This window comes from Globicephala melas, chromosome 21, assembly GCF_963455315.2.
Source record: "Globicephala melas chromosome 21, mGloMel1.2, whole genome shotgun sequence".
Taxonomy (NCBI): domain Eukaryota; kingdom Metazoa; phylum Chordata; class Mammalia; order Artiodactyla; family Delphinidae; genus Globicephala; species Globicephala melas.
The window spans coordinates 23,214,218-23,240,846 of NC_083334.1; the positions used below are offsets into that span (position 1 = coordinate 23,214,218).

Genomic DNA, 26,629 nt, shown 5'->3' on the forward strand with positions numbered 1-26,629 from the left:
AGGCAATCATCACTACCCAGTACCAGATAACTGACATTATCAGTGACTGAAATCAACATGGAGACTCCTCAGAAAACCTGTTTTTAATAAACCTTTGGAGAGTTGCAAAGGACCATAAATACCATGTTCCCTCATTTTTCCGTTGTTAAAAAAAAAAAAAAAAGTACAAAGTAATAAGGCTTGTGATTTTTTTTTAATGTAAAAATACAGAAGTACATGCAGTAAAAATGTAATTTTCCCTTCAATCTCTCACCCCATTCTGTTCCAAAAGTGTAATCACAGTTAATGGTAAAATAAGCATCTTTCTGTGCACTTAGATGCAGATAAAAATGTTTTTTTAGATGCAATACATATGATTTACTCCCTCTCTTTATTTTAACCTGACAATAAATCTTAGATCTTGTGTATCAGAATGTGTAGCCATACCTCATTCTTTTTAATAGTTACATAGTATCTGTTGTAAGGATGCACACTAATATGTCTTACCACTTTCTGCTGACATTTGAGTTATTTTTCAGTATTTTTTGCTGTTACTAATTCTACTGCAGGAAGCATCTTTATGTATACATCTTCAGACACAGGTGTGCTGGTATTTCTAACAGAGTAATAGAGTTGCATTTTATGCATTTAACTTAGTAGAACTCAATCATAATATGCTCTTACATAATTAAAAATGTAAAATTTTATTTTGTCTATGTGTTCTTTATGATATATGTACCTCGGTAAGTAAATTTATATTTATGTATACTATTAGGCATGTTTGAATTAATGAATTACATACACTTGGACAATTTAAGGGATATTTAAGGATTTTTTTTCCATATGCTGTTTAAAAATTTACTCTAGGGCTTCCCTCGTGGCTCAGTGGTTGAGAGTCTGCCTGCCGATGCAGGGGACACGGGTTCGTGCCCCGGTCCGGGATGATCCCACATGCCGCGGAGCGGCTGGGCCCGTGAGCCATGGCCGCTGAGCCTGCGCGTCCGGAGCCTGTGCTCCGCAACGGGAGAGGCCACAGCAGTGAGAGGCCCGCGTACCGGAAAAAAAAAAAAAAATTTTAACTCTGGAACACGAGTAGTATAATGTAGAGATCACTAGAATTGGAATTTTGGAAGAAAAGGTTATGTGCACTTAACTTTTTGATAGGTAATGCTGGATTTCTCTCTAAAAAGACTTATTAATATACTGTTGGTTTCTTCACCTCTCTAACATCAGATAATTGTCTCTCTTCCTTTGCAGTCATTGGCTGGGAAAAAGGCATTTCATCATTTTAATTTGTATTTTTATTACTGAAGTTGAACATTTTCACATGTTCACTGGTTTTCAGCTTTTAAGCAGCTTGGTTATTAGTCCTCTCTTAGCCACGGTTTTGCTTTCTGTGGTTTGTTATGGTCAACTGTGGACCAAACATTAAATGGAAAATTCCAGAAATAAACAACTCATCAGTTTTAAATCGCACACTGCTCTGAGTAGTGTGATGAAATCTTGTGCCATCCGACTCTGTCCTGCCCAGAATGTGAATCCTTCCTTTGTCCAGTATATCCATGTTGTACATGTACCCACCAGTTAGGATAGGAAGAAACATACATAGTATTGAATCCATGGTTTCAGGCATCCACTGGGGGGCATAGAACATGCCCCCTGCAGATAATGGGGGGACTATTGTATTTATATTCTTAATTTTTCTATTAAGGTATTGATTTCTAGGCACTCTTTATATATCATAAACATTGTTTCGTGTATGTACTTTCTAAAGTATTTTGGAAATATTTTACCTAGTTTTTTGCTTGTCTTTTAAGGATAGGCTCAAACTGTTATTATTTGAAACAAACCCTAGAATAACAAACTTCAATAAGTTGGCCAGACAAGATAAACACAAAATCGCAAGGCTTTTTTTTTTAACCTACCAGCATAGGAAAGCAGTACTAATCAAACTAGAAAACAAAATTTAAAAAAATACATTCTTGGCAACAGTAAAAACAAATTTGAAAGAACTACCTGAAGAATACTGTATTCCACAGGACATAAAAACCTGAATAAATGGAGATAAAGACTATATTCCTGAATGGGTATCATAAAGTTACCAGTTTCCTCCAAATTAATTTATAAATTAAATATAATTCCAATAAAAATTTCAAAGTAATTTTAAAATAATTTGACAAACTGGTTCTAAAGTTCAGTGGGGCTTATAAATGTATGGACAGCCAAGAAAATTTTGAAAAAGAAGAACTATGAAGGGGGACTTTCCTCACCAGATACCAAAATCCATTTCAAAACGGTTTTAAAAAATCTTTAAATAGTGCAACATTTTAGTTGAAAGAGACAAATCACTAAATGAGGACACTGAAGTCCAGAAAGGTGAAACGACCAGCTAAAAGTCATAGCGCTAGCTAGGGACATTTTTTCATGAAGTCTAAAAGTATTTCTCAGTTTTTAATCTGATTGCATGCTGTTCTAACTTTTAGCAAAACTCCATTTGGGGATTTCTTGTTTTGCCATTTAAAAAAGTAGTTTAAGGAAAATATGCACTCAAAGAATCTACCTGCTGGACATTTCACAGAGCTTGAATAGGGGTTAGAAAAGGAAGATGCTCATACAAGTCAGCCAAGTCCATGTGTGTTTCACGTTCTGGTGTTTTTCCCAGTGGACGTGGCTGAATAGTTTAGGGGTGAAGGGTGGTGGTGGACGGTGAGGAGAGTCCTGGGGCATATCTAGGAACAGGAGGTAGGAATGGTTTAGAAACTTGGAATCAATTGACAGGCTGGTTAGTATTTTATTGACATTGTAAGTTAAAAATTTTAAATATTGATCTGTTAGTCACGAGAATGGCCGATTTTAATTTAGTCCCCCCTATGCTTTAAATGTGTGCTGAGCTGTGAAGACGAGTAAAAGGTGCACGGATGGGAAGGGGGTGTTTAGAATTTGTAGTTACTTGTATGAAAATTTGGCTTGATTTTTTTGTTTTATTTTTTTGAGTGTGGCTGGTCAGCTGCAGAACCTTCTGTTGCAGGAACTGATAGCATCTAGGGTGGGGCTAAGAGCAGAATAGTGTTTAATCACATACTGACCAGCTTCCTGACACTAAGAGAATTATCACCAGGCAGCAGCTACCAGGCTAATTTAACTTTAGTTCTGGACAGGCACATCTGCAGTAATCATTAAAGTAAAATTTCTTCAAGCAAATGTAGGCATTACTTGGCTTCCTCTTTCTGGCGATGTTTTCATGAATCCTCTACAGTGTTTTTGTCGTTGGTGTGCGCATATATGTCTTTCCCATTAAAAGCTCTTTAAAGTACAAATGTCATATGCAAATACTATACTTAGTATTCTTAAATTGAACATACAACATCAATAGATGACTTCTAGAAGTTTTCTATGTACCTGCTCTGTGCCCAGCATTGCAGTGCCCTCAGGTGGCTTGTGGGCTACTAGGTGGAAAGTAGTAAACTGAGGTTAGAAAAGGTTAGTTGCTGTAACAGAGAAGAGAAATCACTGGGTAGGATATTGAGGAAAGCTGCTTAGAAGCAGTAGCATTTGGGCTGGGATGTGTCGGATTATCTACTGTTATTTTATACACAAACCTGGGCTTTGTTGAGGTATGAGTTCCATAGCACTTCCTTTTGTAGGAACTTAATGTACAAGAGAAACCCAGATGTCTGTTTCTGACACATTTAGACATCTGAGGGTAGATTTTGGAAATCCTTCTAGTTGGGCTCATTGCCATAATTTTTTATTATGTAAGCTAACACACAAGAAGTTGCAGAAGAGATACATCCAAAATGCACCTTCTTGAAGTGGAAAGATCACATTCTTAGAGGTATTGAATGGATGTGTTTTGCTGAAACAAAATCCCATTTTCAATTTCTGTGTGTCTACTCTTTTTTGTTTGTTTGTGTTTTGCGGTGCGGGCCTCTCACTGTTGTGGCCTCTCCTGTTGCGGAGCACAGGGCTCCGGATGCGCAGGCTCAGCGGCCATGGCTCACGGGCCCAGCCGCTCCGCGGCATGTGGGATCTTCCCAGACCGGGGCACGAACCCGTGTCCCCTGCATCGGCAGGCGGACTCTCAGCCACCGCGCCACCAGGGAGGCCCTCTGTGTGTCTACTCTTTATGCTAGAGGAACTCGTTAAATAGGGAATCATTTGACTGCGTTCGTGCATCCATTGATTTCCACTATCCAGACTAGGGATGAAAAGGAGGACCTGGCCCAAAGGCCTCAGAGCAGTTGAAATAAATGTATATTATAGTGTCCATGCCCCAGACCTTCATTGCTGTGTTAATATCAGAGCTGTTCAACCTCACTTCCAGTCTCTTTGCTCTTGAACTGAATCGCCATGGGCTTTGCTACCTGGTGTCCCAGCCGAGCCCTCCAACTTTCTGTCCACCAGTGTCTTACCAGGGCTTTTAAAATTCTTACCCGGACTAGAGATCCAGACCCTCGAACATCTGTACTGTTTGTCCCTTATCTTTTTGTTCTGTGTTTCCGTCACCTTGCGGGTATTTATAAGTCACCAGTTCTGCTTTTGTTGGAAGACCTGTGTGGCAGGGCTGGGCATCGCTTTCCTCTTTGTGTATATAGGGTCTGGTTGCCTAGCTACCTCGGAGGAAGGACGGAGTGAGGAAGGGTCTGGAAGGGGAAGCCTGGAGAGGTCTGAGTTAGACTCACTCTGCTTGTTTTCCAGTGTGGGCGGAGCTCCAAGGGGCCCAGGGAAAATCTATTGCTGGGAAACAGCCACTTCCCTTCCATTTCTTCTTTACTCTCTTTCCCTCTACTTCTTTCTTCTCTTTTTAGTTCTTCATTTCAGCTTCTAGCTCAGGCCCACGGGTGCTCACGGGGACCAAAGAATCTGCGGAGTCCATCGCGTCGAGGGGTGGGAACTTCCTGGAAGAATATCTTCGCTTTTCAGAGACCAGCCTCATGGGGCAGCTGAGAAGAAGGGCGTCCTGGTGGAGAGGTTTACATTCAGAAAATTTAGATGAGCTTTCCACTTCTTCAGAGTGCCTTGAGATTTGGAGTGGGCCAGTGTAGGTTTTGAATCCTGGTTTCTTATCCTGGCCTTGTCACTTATGAGCTGTGTTACCTTGGGCAAGTTACTTGACTTCTCTGAGGCTATGTCTTCCTGTGTAAATTGGGAATAACAAAATCTGCCCCATAGGGTTGCATAATACAAATTGTAGCAATAGTAATAGAGAGTATGCCTCATTAGAATGTAAATACGTGCTCAACAAGTACAAAGCTGCTATTATTATTATTTATTTGGAAGGGGGTTATCATTGAGAAGTGGGATGAGGACAGGTTATGGAGGCATCAGCCAATAAGCCCAGCTTTTGTGACAGAAAATTTAATTAAAAATCACTTACTTCGGGTTCAGTTAGGTTAGATGCATAACTAGGTTCATGGTGTGTTTCTTCTCTTGGCTGGGTGACCTTTAACCTTTCTAAACCATAGTTTCTTCATCTGTTTTTAAGAAAATGATGGTAATATCTACTTCATGGAACTGTAAGGTGATCTTGTGTGTAAAACGTGGCAGAGTGTCTGGCACAGAGCTTGTCCTAGAAAGGATCTTATTTTTAATTCTTAGTAAACTTTAAGGTAAAAGAGCAATTAATGCTACAGTAACAATTATATCATCATACTCTCTGTCCCTGGAAACATGGTTGTTTCCAAAATTTTTGACACTCCTGCAATATGTTTCTGGAGAAAACATACATACCCAACAAGAGCGTTAGCCCATAATTAATAACACTACTCTATTATTACTTGGGTAGAAATTTGTTTTCCTTCAAAAGTTAAGGCTTACTCCTCAATATATTGCAGTGGATAAAAACATGAATCCTACTCTCTCAGTAGTCTCTGCTCCTGGGATTTAAAGACGTATATGTAGAGTAACTTTAATTTCTTTATCACCAACACCTAGCACAGCGATTAACATGTGGTAGTAGCTCAATAAATGTCTCTGTAACTTAGATTGATTTTCCGATTTCTAAATGTTTCTTTTTACAAATAGTTTTTGTTGCATGGAGACTTACAGTATTTGCACTTATAGTGGTTATTTTGGTGTTTTATTTCACAGTGAACAGTGGGCATGTTAACCTGGATATTGGCACGTTACCAAACGCGGCTTTTCTTTCTCAGTTTTGTTGAAACAGCTAGTTTCCTTCACCAAGGAATTTTGGTAAGATTTAGTGTATTCATCAAACAGTAGTTGCCAGACGCTATTCTAAACGTCTTACGAACGTTAACTTACTGAGTTCTCATAACAATCCTATGAGGAAATACAACTATGATCCCCATTTTATAGGTAAAGAAACCACAGAGAGGGCAGGTAACTTGCCCGAGCTTGCACAGCTTCGTGAGAAGGCTGGCATCGAACCCAGGGAGCTGTTGACTCCAGCACCGCTCTTCTTTTTTATTTTTCTAATTAAAAAAAATTTTTTTTGCGGTACGCGGGCCTCTCACTGTTGTGGCCTCTCTCGTTGCGGAGCACAGGCTCCGGACGCGCAGGCTCAGCGGCCATGGCTCACGGGCCCAGCCGCTCCGCGGCATGTGGGATCTTCCTGGACCTGGGCATGAACCTGTGTCCCCTGCATCGGCAGGCGGACTCTCAACCACTGCGCCACCAGGGAAGCCCCCAGCACTGCTCTTCTTAAGCACCACTCTGCTCCTTGCTGCCCAGCATCTGAGTGCCCAAAGGCGTGTCTCTCTTTCTGTGTCTTTCATGAAAAGTTGCTTCTATTCCCTTGGCCTGTGCACTGCTTTAAAGAAAGCAGCATGGAGCGGAACAGAAATAGAATAAATGCTGACAATGGAAGAATCGTGATATGTTGAAACGCTGGTGATGTAAGATGTGACCATGATGACAGATGCTGGGTTAGCAATGTTCACATTCCACCAGGGGACCCCGTCGCCAGTCTGCAAATAAGCTTTCTTGTGTTCAGATTCCTTGGTGATTATTATTCCTCAGGGGGCAGTCATCCTTTTAATCTTGTGGTAGAAAATTAAGAGCGAGTCTCACTGAGGTGTGGTTTATTTTTAAGTTTTCTTTTAAATATTAGTTCAGAGAAGTTAATTAAGTACCTGGCCTGTGAATCCAGCTTCTTGGGTTTCTTCAGGGAGCAGGTTTTCTTAGGAGAATTAGATTACAAGTTGGAGAGTTTCTACCTTATCGGTAAATCATGAACATTTGGGGTCCTGAATAGGTGGCAGGCTTGCACAATAGGACCTGAATAAAGTTAGGCAAACATAACTATCTCAGATCTTAAAGGCCTTTTGAACAGAACCTTAAGCTAAAGTGTTTGTCAGCGTTTCAAGTAAGGCCCAAGAGGCCAGGAGTACTTTCTCATTTTGCTTGCACTGATTTTCTTTTTTTTTTTTTTTTTGTGGTACGCGGGCGTCTCACTGTTGTGGCCTCTCCCGCTGCGGAGCACAGGCTCCGAACGCGCAGGCTCAGCGGCCGTGGCTCATGGGGGCAGTCGCTCCGCGGCATGTGGGATCTTCCCAGACCGGGGCACGAACCCGTGTCCCCTGCATCGGCAGGTGGACTCTCAACCACTGCGCCCCCAGGGAAGCCCTGATTTTCTTTTTTAACTTACGGTGTCTTAGGGTTGCCCCAGGTGTTATAAGTTGCAGGGAGGTCTGGCCTGCTTGAAAGCAGTGATTGTTGATTTTGGGGGTCATTGATCCCTTTGAGAATCTGGTGAAACCTGTGGGTACTCTCCCCAGAAAACACACACAGACACGCACAGACACACACACACCCCTTTGTTCATAACCCCTTAAGGGCCACAGACCGTATTTGGAAATTCATCATGGGAGCCACTTACGCCCCTCCCCTTACGTGTGCCATGTTTTGCCTTCCTGGCTCTAGAATTCAGCGAACTGGTTAGTTGATCGCACATACATTTTTGCTTGCACCCCAGGACCATTTGTTTTTTAAAGTCTTCCTGTCCTGGGAAGTGAATCTCAGAAGGGAAGAAAAAACATGCCTTCAAACTCCACCAGATACTATCCCTGTAGGAGACAACTGTCAAGTGGACCCTGCTTTCTAGCCACCATTAAGCCCGGTAGGAACTGAGGCAGAAAGGGGTTCAGTGAGCGAGCCTGGAAACTCTCCCCGTTCCTGCCGTGCCCTCTGTCCCCTCACGCCACACTGGATTCCCTGCGCTCACTCACCTTTATGTACCTTGGCACGTGTTGTTCTCCACCTGGAATGCCCTTCCATCCTTCCTGCACCCCAGGAATGTGTGCTCATCTTTCAGGGCCCAGCTCAAGTGGAAGTCTTGCTGAACTCCCCCAGCGGGCCCCTCTCTCCGCTGCGTTGCCATAGCAATTTTTAAAGGCCTGGGTTACAGCACACACGTGATATGTTGTGATTATTTTTTATATGTTTGGCAGGCTCCACCGCCTGTAAACCAAGCACTTGTCTTAATCATCTTGATCACCCCGAATGGTGTTACGTGCTAGGTATGTTTGCCATCCAGCGTCTAAACAGGTAGGCTGTGGGGTTAGGATGCCGGAATTCAGATTCTGACTTTGTGACCTTGTGAGGAAATGACTTCCGTCTCTTTGTGCCTCTGTTTCCACATCTGTAGGCTTCTGGGGGAGGGTGGACAGACGTGAATCAATGCATATCGTGTCTGGCACACAATAGTCAGCAAGTGCTAAACATCATGATTAATCATAACATTAAGCAGTAATATTATTGAGTGAATGAAAAACTCTAAGTGATCCAGCCATAATTGGAGATAACATTTCAAGAAATTGAGTCGATTCTGTATTGTCCAAGTTTAAATATCAGCACAGATCAAATAAATCAATCTAACATTGGTAGGGCACCCCAAGAGGCTTGGTAGGACACCGTACTTTCAGTCTACCACCATCTCTTTGTATTAATGTTAACTGTGATCTGTGAAAGGGCTTTAAAGCACTTAGAAGTAGGTACTGTGGGAGACTTCAGAGGACGAACTTATGGTTACCAGGGTGAAAGCGGGGGAGGGAGGGATAGACTGGGAGTTTGGGATTGACATGTACACACTGCTACAGTTTAAACAGATAACCAACAAGGACCTACTGTATAGCACAGGGAACTTGACTCGATATTCTGTAATAACCTAAATGGGAAAAGAACTTGAAAAAGAATGGTTACTTGTATGCGTATAACTGAGTCACTTTGCTGTACACCTGTAACTAACACATCATTGTTAATCAACTGTACTCCAATATAAAATAAAAATTTAAAAAAAGTAGATACTGTGGGAATATGACTTTTTTTCTTTTAAGGAAATGCACACTTTTAATATATAGTTCAAATGTGTTCACAGGCTTGTGTTTCTCGCATCACTTTCAGAGCAGCCCTAGTGGGCTTTGGGAAATGGAGGGAGTCACCGCCATGTTTAGCCCCGCCAGTAACATTCAGCCCTGCGGGAATTCATAAGTAACACTTAATCACAAAAGCATTGGCTTCTGCTTCTAAGACAGGTCAAAGGTGGTGAGAAGAAAATGTCATTGGAGTTTTTTCCTGTGTGTGTTTTATTTGTAGGTAGGATGGAGACATGATGCTAAAGTCATAAATGTAATAATCCTGTTTTGGAACTGGAAGGAACGTTGCTAGTCTAGGCTTTTCTCCTTTCAGAAGTAAGGAAACTGAGGTCCAAAAAAGTGGCTTGATTTGCCATATAACATTGTGTCTGGATGTGGGATGGGTCTATGCCATCGGCCCTCGCGTGGAGTCACATGGATGGCCATGTGGCTGGCGCGGGGTGAGGGGCTGCTGGAGTGCCCATGCTGTCTGTGCAGGACCGCCTTTCTGCCTTCGAGCACACACCTTGCTTCTAGAAAGCCTTCCTGGACTCCCCAGGCAGTATCTTCTCTGTGCTTTCAAAACTAAATTATGCCTATATTAAAAGCAGTGAAATCCAGGCCTCCTGGAAGGGTATTTAGTTTTCCCTTTTAAAAAAGCAAAACAATTGAGCAAATGACAGTGTTGCAGCCTTAACCGCATCATCCAGTGATTGATATAAATGCCCCCCAGTTTTTGTAGTGAAATACAAAAAGTTTATAATCTTATTTCGTAGTCAAAGTTTAATCAGTTGTAGTAGGTCTCAATACATCCTTAGCAATTGGGGCCTCAGGTTACCCAGCAAGATCCCTTTCATTAATTTCTTGAAGTTGTTTTCCTTCATGTTTTGGCTTCTTGGTGTCTACATAGTTTCTAAACTCAGCAGCCCAGTAAATGGTACTATTATCTCCAGGTTTCCGTGCTTTAAAAAGTGGTATACATTTGCTGTTGTTTCCTTTTTCAAAATGTAGGTCAATTTGTGAATTTTAAACTATTTTTAAAGTGAAAGAGGGGGAGGGGAAAGTGCTTTTAGAAGAAATTGAATCACAGTAATTTGTAAATTAAATGCCCTATCCCTAGTAACTTGATTCATAGAACAATATTTTTGTTTGTAACTGTTTGGTTATATAGTCTACACACAAACTTGGCAAATTTAAAAAATATGAAATTGCACAAGTCCCTTTGCCACTGTTGGCAGTATAGAGAGAATCATACTCATTGCTCTATACCTGTAGTATTTCTATAAGAAACAAGTTGCATGCCTTGATCATTCTCTGCTTTACGTGGAATAAGATACTTGAGAGGTGAAAACAAAGAAGAGGCTTCATGGTGTATATCCCTGAAATGCACTTGTTTGGCACATTTTTCAGATCTTATAAAGAGAACTAATCTTTTGGTGAGTTGTTGAATAACTTTTGACCCATTCCCCCAAAGTACATTACAAAGTATGTCATATCAATGAACAGAAATGCAATAATGACAGCATTTTTTAAAAATATAGTTTATTTGAATAGAGCTTAAAGTAATGAATTAAAAACAAAGAAACAACCACTACCACAACAAAAACACAGAATGATTCCCATCCACACATGCAGCATTTTCTCCCACTCTTTTTTTTTTTTGGCAGTAGGCGGGCCTCTCACTGTTGCGGCCTCTCCCGTTGCGGAGCACAGGCTCCGGACGCGCAGGCTCAGCGGCCATGGCTCACGGGCCCAGTCGCTCCGCGGCATGTGGGATCTTTCCGGACTGGGGCACGAACCCGTGTCCCTTGCATCGGCAGGCAGACTCTCAACCACTGCGCCACCAGGGAAGCCCTCTCCCACTCTTTTAAACGACCTCATGTTTCCCAAGCACCAGAAATCCATATTTTCTTTTAGTTTTTGGTCAATAAAGGTAAGAGCAGGTAGAGAGACTCTGTTCAACCTCAGCCCGGCAAGGCACACAGCAGTTAGATAATTTACCATATGCATATTAGTGGTGCAAGACCTAATTCTTGTCCCTTACAGTAATGCCACTGATGTGCTCTGGTACCCAACACAAGCAACAAAGCGGTACTTTTCATTGACTAGTGGATTTAAGTTTTTTGTGTTTTGGGCTTTTTTCCCCTGGTTTTCCTGGAGACACTGTATTCAAGATGTAGTTTAATAAGGACCGATTAATTCACTGCAGTTGTTAAATTGGTATTCTCGATATTCCTCTTCTATTAATGAATGCTGGGATTGCAGCCTGACACTGTTGCCTCATAAGGGTTATTCCAAGGCACACGATGTACTGTTATGTAGATTCACGTGCAGTTGTGAGAAATAATACAGAGAGATCCCCATGTACCCTACATCTAGTTTCTCCCAGTGACACATCTTGCATAACTGCAGTATAAAATCTGACATCTCAACCAAAAAACGGACATTGCTCTAATCCAGTGACCTGATTCAGACTTTACCAGTTATACTTGTCGTGTGTTTATATTTAGTTTTCTAAATTTTATCACATATGTAGGTGTGTATGAACACAGTCAAAATACAAAACGGTTCTAGCACCATAATACCTCCTGCTACAAAATGACAGCATTTAAAAAATTAGTGGTGTTTAAGTGTTATATGAAGAGACTAGTGTTTGATTTCTTGGTAGCTATCTCAGTTACTAATTGGAGAAGGTAGAATGATCATGCAACAGTCCTTTTATACGTGTCTGAGATATTCTCATGTCTGGATATCTTTGAGAGACACGTACTAATACCCTATTAGTAGTTTCTCCTAAAGGCCAAAATTATAGCCTCTGCCTCATCTTCATTTACTTTTCTTGAGATATGGGTGAAAGTGCTGTGAATTTTAAAAATACCTATCTCTTATAGTTCACTTACTCCAAAAAGATATATTAAGTGTCTACCATGTGCTTGGCACTGTGCAAGCTGCTGAAATTTAAAGACAAATAAAAAGGCCATTTTCTTAGTGAAAATGATGAAAAGTAAAGCAGATGATGACAATGCGGGAGGATAAGTATTTGTGGGTATGATTTACTTTTTTTAATGAACACTTTTTTTTTTCCCGTCGCACTGGGTCTTAGTTGCAGCTCTCAGGCTCCTCAGTTGTGGCACTTGGGATCTAGTTCCCTGACCAGGGATGGAACACAGGCCCCCTGCATTGGGAGTGTGGAGTCTTATCCACTGTGCCACCGGGGAAGTCCCTATGATTTACTTGTTTGTTTGTTTGTTTGCGGTACGCGGGCCTCTCGCTGTTGTGGCCTCTCCCGTTGCGGAGCACAGGCTCCGGACGTGCAGGCTCAGCGGCCATGGCTCACGGGCCCAGCTGCTCTGCGGCATGTGGGATCTTCCCGGACCGGGGCACGAACCCGCGTCCCCTGCATCGGCAGGCGGACTCTCAACCACTGCGCCACCAGGGAAGCCCCCTATGATTTACTTTTACTATATAAGTGAAAGTGGTTTTAAAATGAGCAAGGCCTACTCCATTCATCTCATCTCTCTTCTCTCATTGAATAAGGGTGCTTATCAGTATACGTATTACTGATCATACAGTTCTATTGTCAAGAAAAGAGTTTTAAAATTTTTTATTTAACGTCCCAAAGATCACTTTTCTTTAGAACCAAACTTTAATTTGACAGATTAGCCTATAGTTGTTGAAACTGACTCTCTGGTCAAAAAGTAATGATTTTTAGGCTTCCCTGGTGGCGCAGTGGTTGAGAGTCCGCCTGCCGATGCAGGGGACACGGGTTTGTGCCCCGGTCCCGGAGGATCCCACATGCCGCGGAGCGGCTGGGCCCGTGAGCCATGGCCGCTGAGCCTGTGCGTCCGGAGCCTGTGCTCTGCAACGGGAGAGGCCACAACAGCGAGAGGCCCGCGTACCGCAAAAACAAGAAAGTAATGATTTTTCACCCCTTTGATGAGGGTGTCCTTAGTCTTTGGTTAGATGAAAAACTGTAGACAGGTTAGCCCTGCGTCTCATTTGCATTATTATTATTATTAATTTTTACCCTTAAGCAAGAAATCTTCACCAGGACCTCTGATCTGGTGCTGACAGTACTAACTACAGAGGTGCTCATGACTTCTTTTGATGTCCCTTGAGGATGTTGGTGCCAAGGGCTACTTAAACCCTCCTTGGAGTGAAATGTTTTTTATCCATTGAGGAGTGTTGCCTTAACTTGTGTCTCTTACCTGTTTTGCATTCCTATCACCCACACCACTTCCTTTGCGCCTATGACTGCGATGAGTACGTCCATGAAGGGAGTTATATTAAAAGCAGAAGGTAATATTAAAATCAGATAGGCTTCATTAATAGAGCGTGAGAGTGTGGTTTGCATATTAGTCATATGACTAACAGTTTAAGTTCAGGGTAATAGCTATTGTAATAAAAACAAACACAGGGCTTTCCTGGTGGCGCAGTGGTTAAGGGTCCGCCTGCCAATTGCAAGGGACGCGGGTTCGTGCCCCGGTCTGGGAAGATCCCAAATGCCGCGGAGCGGCTGACCCCGTGAGCCATGGCCGCTGAGCCTGCGCGTCCGGAGCCTGTGCTCCGCAACGGGAGAGGCCACAGCAGTGAGAGGCCCGCGTACCGCAAAAAAAAAAAAAAAAAACAAAAAACCCAAAAACCCCAAACACAGCTTCTGGCTCATTCGTAACATAGCGGTAGTTTCAGTTATTTATTACTATTCGTGGCTTTATTCTTGTTATAACAAGGCAAAGAGTAAATAAACGGGGAAAAAATCCTTACACAATTGTTTTCTATCTGGCTATATTGCAACATAGGAAAACAACAAAAGAAGAACCCTTTAGCCTAGACATTCCATTGACTCAAGAAAAATCACACAAGCTCTGAAGACAGCTTTTATTTGGAGAGAGAGAGACTTTTCTGGAGGCTTCCCATGCGGATTGTTCAATAGGAATCCAATGCACGCTTCTGCTCCTCTAAAATGATGATGTCTTTTGCCTAAGAATAGACCCTTCTTTCAGTATAGAAACCAGATAAGCTGTCCTACAGTGATCCAAATAGCTAGCGGCCTCATCCCCACCCAACCCCCAAACTTGAATAACAACCCAGCAATATAATTTTACCGTTTAAAACTTGGCTGACCCAAACATGAACTTTCAAAGAAAACAAGAGTCATTACTAAAAGAGATTCCATTTCTTTCCGGGGCCTAATTTAAGATGACTTTCCAGAACTTTGAAAAAACTTATTCTTCCAATGGCCACTTAATTGTGAAACAAAATAAACACCCACAAGGGAGGCAAAATACAGAGTTCTCTTATGTTTGGATTTTAAAATATTTTTTTTTGGGGGGGGGGAGTGAGTTTTTTATTTCTGGGGTTGTCATACATTGTTTGGAATGATTTATCAGGTTCCATCCAATCCTGTGAATTTTAAGGGCGATGATTTATGAATAACTTTAATTCAGTAAGACTTCATTTCTTAAAATTTGCCCTGTTAAGCTTCTCATAATACCTCTCTATTCTATGTGCCCTGGTTATTCAGAGCCAGTGAGTGATGGTGTCAGCACTCCTAAGCCTGGTGGGCCTGGCTTCTAAGCCCTTGCTTGTTGCCGTGAACCAGACCACTTTTTATTGTGTATGCCTTTCCGAACACTTGGAAACGTCCTGGAGAACTGCAACAGCTCTGAGGAACTGCAAGACAGTATTTAAAGTGGCACAGCAGAGAGTGCACAGCCTTTGAAGCCAGACAGGCCTGGGTTTAAATCCAGACTCTGCACTTTGAGGTGTAGTCTTTGGGCATAATGAGCCTCATGGGTAAATCGGGTGATTCTATCTGCCGTAGCAGGATCATTGAGATGAGTACATGAGCGATTGTATGCATAGGATTGAATCAACTAAGTATAGCCGGAGTTTATGAAATGACAGCTATTCTTATTATAATTGAGTCATTATTATTATAATTATCAACTTGACCCTAGAACGCCCGTGTTCTGATTTTTGCCGTGGTATACATAAGACTTGTCTTTGTACCCATGTTATCTAAGAGATGACTTCCAAGTGTGGGTTACTTCAAGAATAAAGTAACTGAGCAGTCATGAGTCTCAGGTGGTCCTAAACCAATGCAGTGACTTCTGTGAGGTGAGTGAGCCCATATTTTGTTTGTGGTTTAAAAAGGAAAAGGGAAAAAACTCTTTATAGAGTCCTGCATCATCACTTTTCTAAGCAGTGAAATGAGGGAGCTACACTGGATGGTCTGTAAGTTACCTTCTAACTCTGAAATTCTGTGATTGGTACTAAACCCAGTACTAGAACTCTGGGAGCTTTTAGTTTCCTCAACTCTTAGGAAATCAGGTGTATCAGAATTATTACATGAGCGTTGGAGGTAAGGGAGTTACTATCAGTGGTCTCTTCTGTCCACTAAGAACAGAAAAAAAGAACTTTGTGTTTCATTCTACCAGATTTTCAAAAATAATAATTCCTCATCTCACACACACACACACACACACACACAATCACACAATTTAGTTCTCCAAGTGTAAGCTATTTGTGAGCAGTTTATGGAATTTCATTTAAGCAGCTCCTAAGGAGGGCTTTTGTGGGACAGGGAAAGGAAGACCTCTCTGTCCTTAAGGAATTTACAATCTAAGCAAGGCTGAAAATGAAGAAGATCCTAAAACATGTTTCTAAAGGACACATGTCCAAAGAAGACACATATCTATACCATCCAAGTGGTTGCTAACTCCTTGTGAAGGCGCCAAGCTGGAACACATGCTCTCTGGCCGTCTTTGTAGGTGCATTGCTTTTTTAAAAATAATTTTTTATTGAAGTATAGTCGATGTACAATGTTCTGTTAGCTTCAGGTATACAGCACAGTGATTGTTTTATACATATAATTATATAGACACACGTATTCTTTTTCAGATTCTTTCCCCATGTAGGTTATTACAAAATATTGAGTATAGTTCCCTGTGCTATATAGCAGGTCCTTGTTTATCTGTTTTATATATAATAGCGTGTATATGTTACTCCCCAATTCCTAATTTATCCATCCCCCCCACCTTTCCCCTATGGTAGCCATAAGTTTGTTTTCTGTGTTTGTAAGTCATTTTGTAAATAAGTTAATTTGTATCATTTTTTTTAGATTGCACATATAAGTGATACCATATGATATTTGTCTATCTGTCTGACTACCTTAACTTAGTATAATCTCTAGATCCATGTTGCTGCAAATGGCATTATTTCATCCTTTTTTATGGCTGAGTAGTATTCGTGTGTGTTTGTGTGTGTGTGCGCGTGCGTGTACGTGTACGTACCACATCTTCTCTTCCCATTCATCTGTCGATGGACATTTAGGTTGCTTCCATGTCTTGACTATTGTAAATACTGCTGCAGTGAACGTGTATCTGCAGGGCACATGTATCCTTTCGAGTTACGGTTTTCTCTGGATATAAGGTGCATAGCTTTTTGATTTACTTAATTCTTTCATAAATTTCATAGACCTTTCTAACTGAGTAGTACTAGTACTTTATGGTACATGACTTTCTAAATTCAAAGTCTTTGCTGTAACTTGGAATTCTGTTCATGTCAGTAATCCTTATGGGACAGTGAGTACTGTGTTGATGATATACACAGATTAAAGAGACAGCAGCCAATGGGGATATGTGCACAGTCTGTGTGGTTGTGTGTTTGTGGTGGTGGAGTGATGAGTTAGGGAAGACTATATCAGGAATAATCTTGAAGAGGTTTCAAAGGTAAGTTGGTGACTGGGAGAAAAACAGTCTTTGGTTAGATTATTTAAGTCAGCGATATATTGATTCAAGATAGAAAAAATGTTTGGAATATGGATAAATTCAGGGAAGGAGCAACAATTTTTCTGACATTTCCTTAAGTCCTTATTTGGAATTTAGTTATTTCCAATAATTATCCCCATTTTTCTTTTGAAGAAAATAATTGTTCATAGTAAAACAGACTGCCTTGGAGGATAGAAAGCTCCTGGCACCAGAAGATGTGTAGAGGTTCGGAAAAGTAATTACTCCAGGTTTTCTTTTCACTTTTCTGAACACTTTAAACATTTCCTGCTGCCAGGAGCTTTCTATTCTCCAAGGTAGCCCATTTTAATAGGGACAGTTTCCGTGGTTCTGCACTCCTAGAACTGTGACTTCCATGCTCAGTACTATTCCTGCCTAGTTGGATGACAACATAATTAACCTACTCCTTGTACAGGGCAGCTGTAAATATTTTAAATGTGCTGTCAAATTTCTCCTGAGCCTTGTATTTTTCCCTTCAGGATAAACATCTCTACTTTGTTCAACCATTTTTATATGCCATAGTTTCCAGTTGATTTCCTGACCTGATTGCTCTTCTCTGGGAAGTCTTCAGATGGGATTTTGTGCTCTGAGTACAGTCCTTCTATGCAGAACGTGTTGGCACCATTACATTCCTTTATCTAACATTACTGTCACTTAGGACTACGTTAGCTTTCTCAGCACATGTCAGTCATCCTGCTTCCCTGCTTCTCCAAGGCTGGGATATGTGGTTGCCACAGCTTGCTGGTGCCCTTACATTTTTTCATGCAGTTATGGTTTGCTTGTGTTTTTGTTTTCAAAAGAAAGATGGATTCATTGTGTTGAATTCATACGACTGGACTTTGTACTAGCAGAGATCCTTGCTCCTGGGATTTAATGTTTCTTGAACATTTGAATAAGTAAGAACGTTTGAATTGAATAAATAATGAACCTTTATACGTTTATACTCCTCGTCATGATATGTGTAGCAGTTTGACCTGGAGTTGTTGGGATTATAAGTCAAACATTAAAATTGATATTATCAAAGCCTGCCATTTGGATAAGCAAGTTCACTTCAGAAGAATTTTGTGTTGAACTCTGAGTGCTTTAAAAAAACAAACAAACTGTTGTTTTTACTTAGGAAATGGTTTATCTATTATGGACGTTTGTCTTAGAGCACAATTTTAGATATTTATTTGCTTACTATTCATTCCCATCTTCCTCTTCCCTTGCTGATAAATAGCCTAGTGGCTTTTGTTAAAATAAAAACTAATCAACAGGGGCTTCCCTGGTGGTGCAGTGATTGAGAGTCTGCCTACTGATGCAGGGGACGCGGGTTCGTGCCCCGGTCCAGGAAGATCCCACATGCTGCGGAGCGGCTGAGCCTGTGGGCCATGGCTGCTGAGCCTACGCTTCCGGAGCCTGTGCTCCGCAACGGGAGAGGCCACGACAGTGAGAGGCCCACATACAGCAAAAAACACACACACACACACAAAAAAACCTAATCAACAGGGTTCTCTAAATAATTGTAAAATTTCTGAGCCAACTGCTAGTCTTACCCTTCTCCTTCCCGAGTTTTAGGGTGGTCATTATAACCTTTATCAGATACAGAGTATAACTAAGTAGATTTGCCCCATCTGTCCTACCTGTGCAGTGAAGTGGACTGACAGTATGTGGAACCAGAAGTTGATGGTGGTCCTTATTGCAAGGGGTAGGGAAGACGATAGCAGCCAAGAATGCCATTTTACCTGAAACTTCTACGTGACTTGGTAGAGGAAACACTTATTCAAGCAAAGGTGTAACTGGAATTCCCTGGCAGTCCGGTGGTTAGGACTCTGCACTCACTGCCAAGGGCCCGGGTTGGGGAACTAAGATCCCACAAGCCACATGGTGCGGCCGGAAAAAAAAAGGTGTAGCTGATTACCTTTCACAGAGGATTAAGAATTACCATTTACTTCTGCAGTTGGAATTAAATTAGTTTACTTCTTTATCCTGACACACATGGGGGTGGAGTGAAGGGAGAGGTATTTCAAGTACAGACTATACTACTCTACCTTTTTATGTGTTTCTTTCCCTTTGTATTAATGATATATATTATTAAATAGCCTAGATGTGCCACTGTCTATGTCAAGTTCGTATTTATATACAGAGCTAGAAATAGAAAGATACGGTCTTATTTGAAATGTCTGTTTGTAGAGGGGGAATATCTGAATTTACTTGGAAGTGTCAAACATACTCTGACACTGTAATACTAGTGGTTATTTTGACCTAATTTTAGTTGAAGTTAATGTGAGCTGTGATCAGTCACTAATGTGAAATAATGTTTGGAGGATAAACTTTATGGGTGCGTAAGTTAAAAGTAAATCACTTTAATCCTAAAGCCAGAAGGAAAGGATGTGTTCTTCTATGTTTCCTGTCGAATCTTACAGCTGAGTTGGAGGAGTCATGAGTCGGCAATTTCTAAGAAGTTAAAAGTAGTTTTGATAATTCATAAAGCAATATCTTCTCCTTTGGGAGTCCTTTCTCAGGATAGCATGATGTGGAGGCACTGATTCATGGTTTACAAGGAACCTTTTACAATAGGACCTAAGAGAACCTTAAATAGGCTGACTTGCAGTGAACGTCTCAAAGGAATGTTGTTAGAAATCTTTTGACATTCTGAAAGTTACAAGAAAAAAGTTCTGTAGCGGTAATCTTCAATTTGCTTCTCTCTTGCTAATTGTTTCTTCTTTTATATAATTAAAAAAAAATTTTTAATTGTGGGTAAAACACAAAATTTGCCATCTTAACCATTTTTAAATGTACAGTTCAATAATGTTAAGTATATTCACATTGTTATGCAACAGATCTCCAAGACTTTTTTTCTTACAAAGCTGAAACTCTGTACCTGTTAAACAACTCCCCATTTCCCCCCTCCCTCCAGCCCCTGGCAGCCACCATTGTACTTTCTGTTTCTGTGTGTTTGTCTACTTTAGGTAATCCTGTGTAAGTGGAGTCATACAGTATGCCTTTTTGTGACTGGCTTTTTTCAACTGAGCTTAATGTCCTCAGGTTCATCCATGTTGTAGCACGTGACAGGATTTCCTTCCTTTTTAAAGGTGAATAATATTCCATTGTATGTATAGACCACATTTTGTTTTGTTCGTTCACTCATTTGTTGATGGGCATTTGGATGGTTTCCACCTCCTGGATATATTGTGGATTATGCTGCTATGAACGTGGGTGTGCAAATGTCTTTACAAGAGCCTGTTTTCAGTTCTTTTGGATATATACCCCGAGGTGGGATAGTTGAATCATATGGTGATTCTATGTGTAATTTTTTGAGGAACTGCCATACTGTTTTCCATAGCAGCTACACCAATTTGCATTCCCACTAAGGGTGAAGAAGCGTTCCAGTTTCTTCACATTTGCGGCAGCACTTGTTATTTTGTTTGCTTTGTTTTCTATAGTAATTATCAATTTTTCACACTAACCATAATGATCAAATAATTTTTGAGTGTCTGAGTATACACGAATAGGAGATTCGGATGTACTCTAAAAAGCTAGGGTTTTAAATTGTTCTTTAACTTGCTTTTAATAGGTCTGGTATATTGTTTCTTCTTGATTTTCAGCAAAACCAGTAGGGAAATTTTTAACCAGGGTAGAAAAAGCAGTGGAACATTGTGTAGCTAAAATTGCAGACCTCAAACTTGGCACAGGTATTAGGCTGATAGAAAAAAAGTCAAGTTCAGTAGACCAGATTGTGGGGAAAGCATGATTCATGTCATAGAGTTTACAAATAACAGGTGTACATAGTGCACTAGGATGTTTCTTGCCCATTAATGGAAATGTTCCAGAGACTGAACAGTCTAGAAAGATGGATAAGGTGGTGGATCTCTTCAACTCCCCAGTGTTTCACTTTTTCCATCATAATGCCTAGTTTCTGTCCTTTTTCTGTTACAGACGCTAGGTAGTATCAAGATTGTCTCCTTGCTGTTAAAGGTGGAAAAAATGAACCCTCCAAAAATAGAAAAAAAATCTAATGTTTTGGGAGTTTTTCCGCTGTAGTGTTTGTTTATTCGTGTCTCCTCTTAATCATATCAGAAACAACGTGATCGGCCTCCTATAGACTACACATATTAGAGAAACAAGTAACTTGGATAGAAAAACATGGGAAATTACTGAACTAAGAGCAAGTAGCGACTTAATTTTGAACGATACCTTTTTGGACCTTTACTATGCCAAATGTTCCCTCTGGTGATACAGGCATAAGTAAGCCAGGAAATGAAATAAAACACTTGAGATTCTTCACACTCCGTTTTCTCATTCTCTGCACTTCCAGGTCCTCATCGCTTTTTTCCCTTTTGCCCTTCGTTCTGTAGCACTCCTGTGTCCCTTGAAGGTTTTCTTCCCTCTTCTCGCTTCCTCTGACTCTGGCGGCTCCCAAATGCGGCGTTGGTGGCACTGTATCTTGTTTCTGTAAACCCTCCTGGCTGGTCACAGCCTTCTCATCTTAATTACATTCTCCCTACTCCTGCTGTCTTCCCTGTTTTGCTAAAGATGGTGCCCCTTAGGCCCTCGGTTTGCCGTCTGCCTTTCTCTTCCTTCGACCGATGCATGCGGCACCGGAGAGGCTGTGTCGGGTGTGCAGCTGCACTTCTGGTGGCGGGAAACCCCTCTGGCTGCCATCTTGGTAGCGGGGCTGAGGGTGCCAGCTGGGCCTGAGCCCGAGCCTGCTGTCAAGAGTGGGGGGGCACCAAGTAAGAGACCTATTAAGTTTCCTGCGGAGAGAAGAGGGAAGGTCAGGATGGCTTTGGGGATGATATTAGTAACTGAATTAAGGTTTCCAGGGAAAGGCTAAGTCACCACGGATGCGATGACTCTTAATCGTGACCTTTTTTTTAACCCCCCCATAATAATTTTTCTTCAATCATAGTGTCGATGTTAATGTCCCCTGAAACATCCACTTGTGACAGTAGGGGCGATTGAAAAAAAGCGTGTGCTTAGACAACTTCCTCCACACCCACTGGCAATGGCTCCTTGATAACCGAGGATGGCTGTGACGGAGCGCGTTCGAGCTCTCTGCCCTGTACCCGCAATGCTGATCTGGAGCAATGCGCTGTGTGGGTGTGGTTTATGAAATACAGGCATAAATATAGGCCCAGTCTTTTTCCTAAAATGCAGTACTTATTGTTCTTTTCCTGAAGCCTCAATATGGTTTTTAAGATTTTTGTGTGTCCTGCATGAATAACTTTGGTAATTATGACTAGAAAATCCAAAACCTCATTCATCTGGTTGCTATAAAAGAGAGAAGACAAGACTGCTTAGCATAATGTTAAGACTCCAGGCTCTGAGCTGCTTGCATTGAAATCTCAGCTTTAACACTTACCAACTTTTTGACCTCGAGGAGGTTCCTTAACCCTTAGTTAACCTCGTTTGCAAATTAACTCCCATCTCAGAGGGTTGTGATAAGGGTGATTGAGTTGATACAGGTCCACACTTACTTCTCTGAAATCCTTGGGACCAGATGTGTTTCAAAATCTTTTAGATTTTAAAAGGTAACACAGATTCAAACCACGTGGAGAGTGGGGAGGAGGTCGTGATGACGCCCCGGAACCGGAAGTGCAGCCCCTGGCCGCAGTCTTCGGCGGAGGACGTGGTGAAGAAGAAACTTCGGGCCACTGCTGAGGCGAGCAGCAGGAAATGCCAGCAAACCCTGGCAGAACTGGAGAGCGTCCTCAGCCACCTGGAGGGTCTCTTTGGCCGGACACTAGTACCACGGGTGCTGACCCTCCTTGGGGGCAATGCCCTCAGTCCCGAGGAGTTCTACGAACTTGACTTGTCTCGCTTGGTCCCCAACAGCGTGGACCCGAGCCTGAGCACGGCAGCTTCTTTGTGCCGCCTCTTCCGAGCCATTTTCATGGCTGATGCCTTCAGTGAGCTGAAGGTTCTTCCACTCATGGGCACCATCGTCATGGCACAGGGTCACCACGACTGTGGAGAAGACTGGTTTTGACCCAAGCTCAACTACAGAGTGCCCAGCCTGGGCCACAGATTGGCTGTGACCCTACCCCGTGGCCGACCCACCATCCCAGCTACAGCCTGGGAGGATTACATTTGGTTCCAGGCACCAGGGACACTGAAGGGCTTCCACGAGTGAATGGGAATGCTCATCGTGAACACAATGGCTAAATTGTCTTTCCCCCTGGCACCAAGTCACCCATCTCTTGCTTGGAGCTAGTTAATTCCTGGTGAGAGGAAGGTTCTCTCCTCCTGGCTGCCTGCCTCCGTTATAGACTTCCCCCGGGGGCTGATGGTATGGCTAGGGCTGTAATAATCATCACCGAACAAGCATCTCTTTGAATCAAAGGCTGATTTTCCCAGAGGGTCCTGGGTCAGGTGTTTCTTTTGGGGGTTGGAAAGCAAACATGGGCCCATAGACAGACACTCCTATGGAGGTGACCTTTTCCTGCTTTTTACTGAGGACTTTCAGAATTTTTACTAGGGACATAATGTGGATGTGACTTGTGAACTTAAATATAAAATGAATGGATTAATGTTTAAAAAAAAAAAACAACACAGTGTATAACCCACTGAACACAATACCCCCAGTGAGGTCTAAGGTAGAGCCTAGTAATTAAGCAGACTACTATTTCTCCAGTGAAACAAATAGTTACACTAAGTGGGAGAAATGAAAACTAGTCATTTCAGGTCATGTTTTGCCACCCGGTGCATTTACATATACGACCCTTCTCCCCCCATCGCACACAATTTTAGGCCTTCTGAGCTTTTAGGTTTTGGAATTGGATTAGGGTCCCTACATAACTATTTGTAAGCACCATTTTAATGTTAGTTATATGCAGAACTGAGTTCTTTCTATACTTTAGGACCTTTGGCTTGTCACTATAAGAATAGTTAAATCATTGTGGTTTAAGGTGAATATGGTGGGGGTCACGTAATTATATGTATTTTTCACATATTACCATTTCATTTGGGTTTCAGGTCTACCCCTTTTTCCAACTGTAAAAGAATAAGAAAGATAGAGGATGAGGCGGAGCAGAAACATGCCATGTTCTTCTTTTCTTTTAAAATTTTTATTGGAGTGTAGTTGCTTTACAATGTTGTGTTAGTTTCTGCTGTACAGCAAAGTGAATCAGCTATATGTATACATATATCCCCTCTTTTTTAGGTTTCCTTCCCATATAGGTCACCACAGAGCACTGAGTAGAGTTCCCTGTGCTATACAGTAGGTTCTCATTAGTTATCTGTCTTATACATAGTAGTGTATATATGCCAATCCCAATCTCCCAATTCATCCCACCGCCACCTTCCCCGCTTGGTATCCATAAGTTTGTTCTCTACACCTGTGTCTCCCTTTGTACCCACTTTTCTAGATTCCACATATAAGCGATATTATACGATATTTGTTTTTCTCTTTCTGACTTACTTCACTCTGTATGACAGTCTCTAGGTCTATCCACTTCTCTGCAAATGGCACTATTTCGTTCCTTTTTATTGCTAAGTAATATTCCATTGTATATATGTACCACATCTTCTTTATCCATTCCTCTGTTGATGGACATTTAGGTTGCTTCCCTGTCCTGGCTATGTAAATAGTGCTGCAGTGAACGTTGGAGTGCCTGTGTGTGTGTGTATATATATATATATATATATATCTTTTTTTTATAAATTTATCCACTTATCCATCTATTTTTGGCTGCGTTGGGTCCTCGTTTCTGGGCGCGGGCTTTCTCTAGTTGTGGCGAGCGGGGGCTACTCTTCGTCGCGGTGTGCAGGCTTCTCAGTGTCGTGGCCTCTCCTGTGGCTCGCGGACTCTAGAGCGCAGGCTCAGTAGCTGTGGCTCACTGGCTTAGTTGCTCCGCGGCATGTGGGATCTTCCCGGACCAGGGCTCGAACCCGTGTCCTCTGCATTGGCAGGCGGATTCTTAACCACTGCGCCACCAGGGAAGCCCTGGAGTGCATGTATATTTTTGAATTATGATTTGCTCCAGATATATGCCCAGGAGTGGGATTGCTGGGTCATAGCCGTGTTCTTCTTAATTGCCATCTTGTCTTGCCTACCAGTTGACTCCTCATTGAACAATTGTTTTAAAGAACATCTCTTTCAAAGATTTCAGATTTCTGAAATATTTTCTTTTGTTTGTGACTTCTGCTTTCATTTGCCTCTGCTGTTAAGCACACATTAAGAACAGAAAGCCACCCTGTAAATCTTAATCTTTTGCTCTGGTTTGCTGCCAGTGAATCATTTCTAGAATATCTGATGTAGAAAAATCTTAAATTTTAAGTAACTTAAGTGTTCCTAAGATTTTAGTTTTCTTTTACGAAGAAGGGAGCCTCCTGAGCTTGGGACTGTGGGGTTAGTTGTCTCGTATGAACTCATGGTTAGTATTACAATTGGCCTGAAAGTCTAGCGGTCTGGCACGTCTTATTCTGTTAAAATCCATTGAAAAATCTCTTGACGCTTATACTAGAAAATAAGTAGATGTCTAGATTTTCATCCTCTTTTCACCTAGTACATATATTTGCCAGTCAGAGCCTGACCAAAAGGAGAATGTGGAATGTTTGAAAAAATAATGTATGCTTTTGAAAAGATAAGACAGATACTGTACGCAGAAACTATGTACTCTATGAAGGGAAAATTTAAAATTTTAGAGGAAATGTTACTATCCTTGTGTCTGAGACACAAGGACATTTGTACAGACATATTGACAAAAGTAACTATATACATAGGTATTTAAGCACTTCAGGAGAATAATTTTTAGATTAATTTGCTGAAGTATATCTATTCTCTGAAGAAGTACAGATTTCATTTTTACTCATTTATAAATCAGTAGTTCATTAGTTCCTAAAAATAACTGATTTCTATAGAAGTGAAGCTGATATTGGGGATTTTAGATTTTTCTTTTTCTCTAACGTTTATCATTTATCTTTAGTCTGTCTATAAATACATTTGTGTGAGGATTTTGTTAACTGATTTCATTGCCTCCTTAAGACATACCAATGTGGCACATTAAAAGTACCTTGGAAAGTTATATCTAAATGGGCAGAAATCACCTTGAAGTAAGCCTTGTTTCTTTGTATAAATTTATCTCTGTTGCTGCTTCACATCATAGTGAGGTGGGATATTAATTTTAAAGATGATTTTATAGTTTGTGTTTGGTGATTCCTTCTAGTTCACTTTTCTCTTTTTTGTGTAATCTGTGAGGTGCATTAGGTCACTTGGTATGTTTTATTTTTAGTAGCCTCACAGCATTTTAAATCTTATATTTTACTCCTTTAACAAGTAGGAATCAAGGCCAGCAATCACTAAAGGTGAGGCTGTTTTGTTTCAAACTTGCTGCTCAAAAACCAAGGAGGTTAAGGAAGAAACCAAGATATCTTAGATTCTTCTGCTTCTGTTTTCTATCTTAAGATTTAACACAGGTAGATTAGTTTTTAGTTTAATAAGTTTGTTTTTAACATGAGATATTTATAGCATGAGTGTATGTGTGTGTATGCCCACCATGCATGCAGTATGACGTTGCAGCAACGAAAAACAGAGTAACGTGGCTTGAACATAATAGACATTTA

At 41.4% G+C, this 26,629-nt stretch overlaps 1 protein-coding gene and 1 pseudogene across 2 annotated transcripts in view; both read left to right on the plus strand.

Annotated features, from left to right (window-relative positions):
- Positions 1-26,629, plus strand: part of RBPMS (RNA binding protein, mRNA processing factor) — a 185,323-nt gene that overhangs the window by 23,508 nt on the left and 135,186 nt on the right. The gene's annotated exons all lie outside the window — the stretch shown is intronic.
- LOC115867459 (MAD2L1-binding protein pseudogene) lies at positions 22,641-23,198 on the plus strand (annotated as a pseudogene).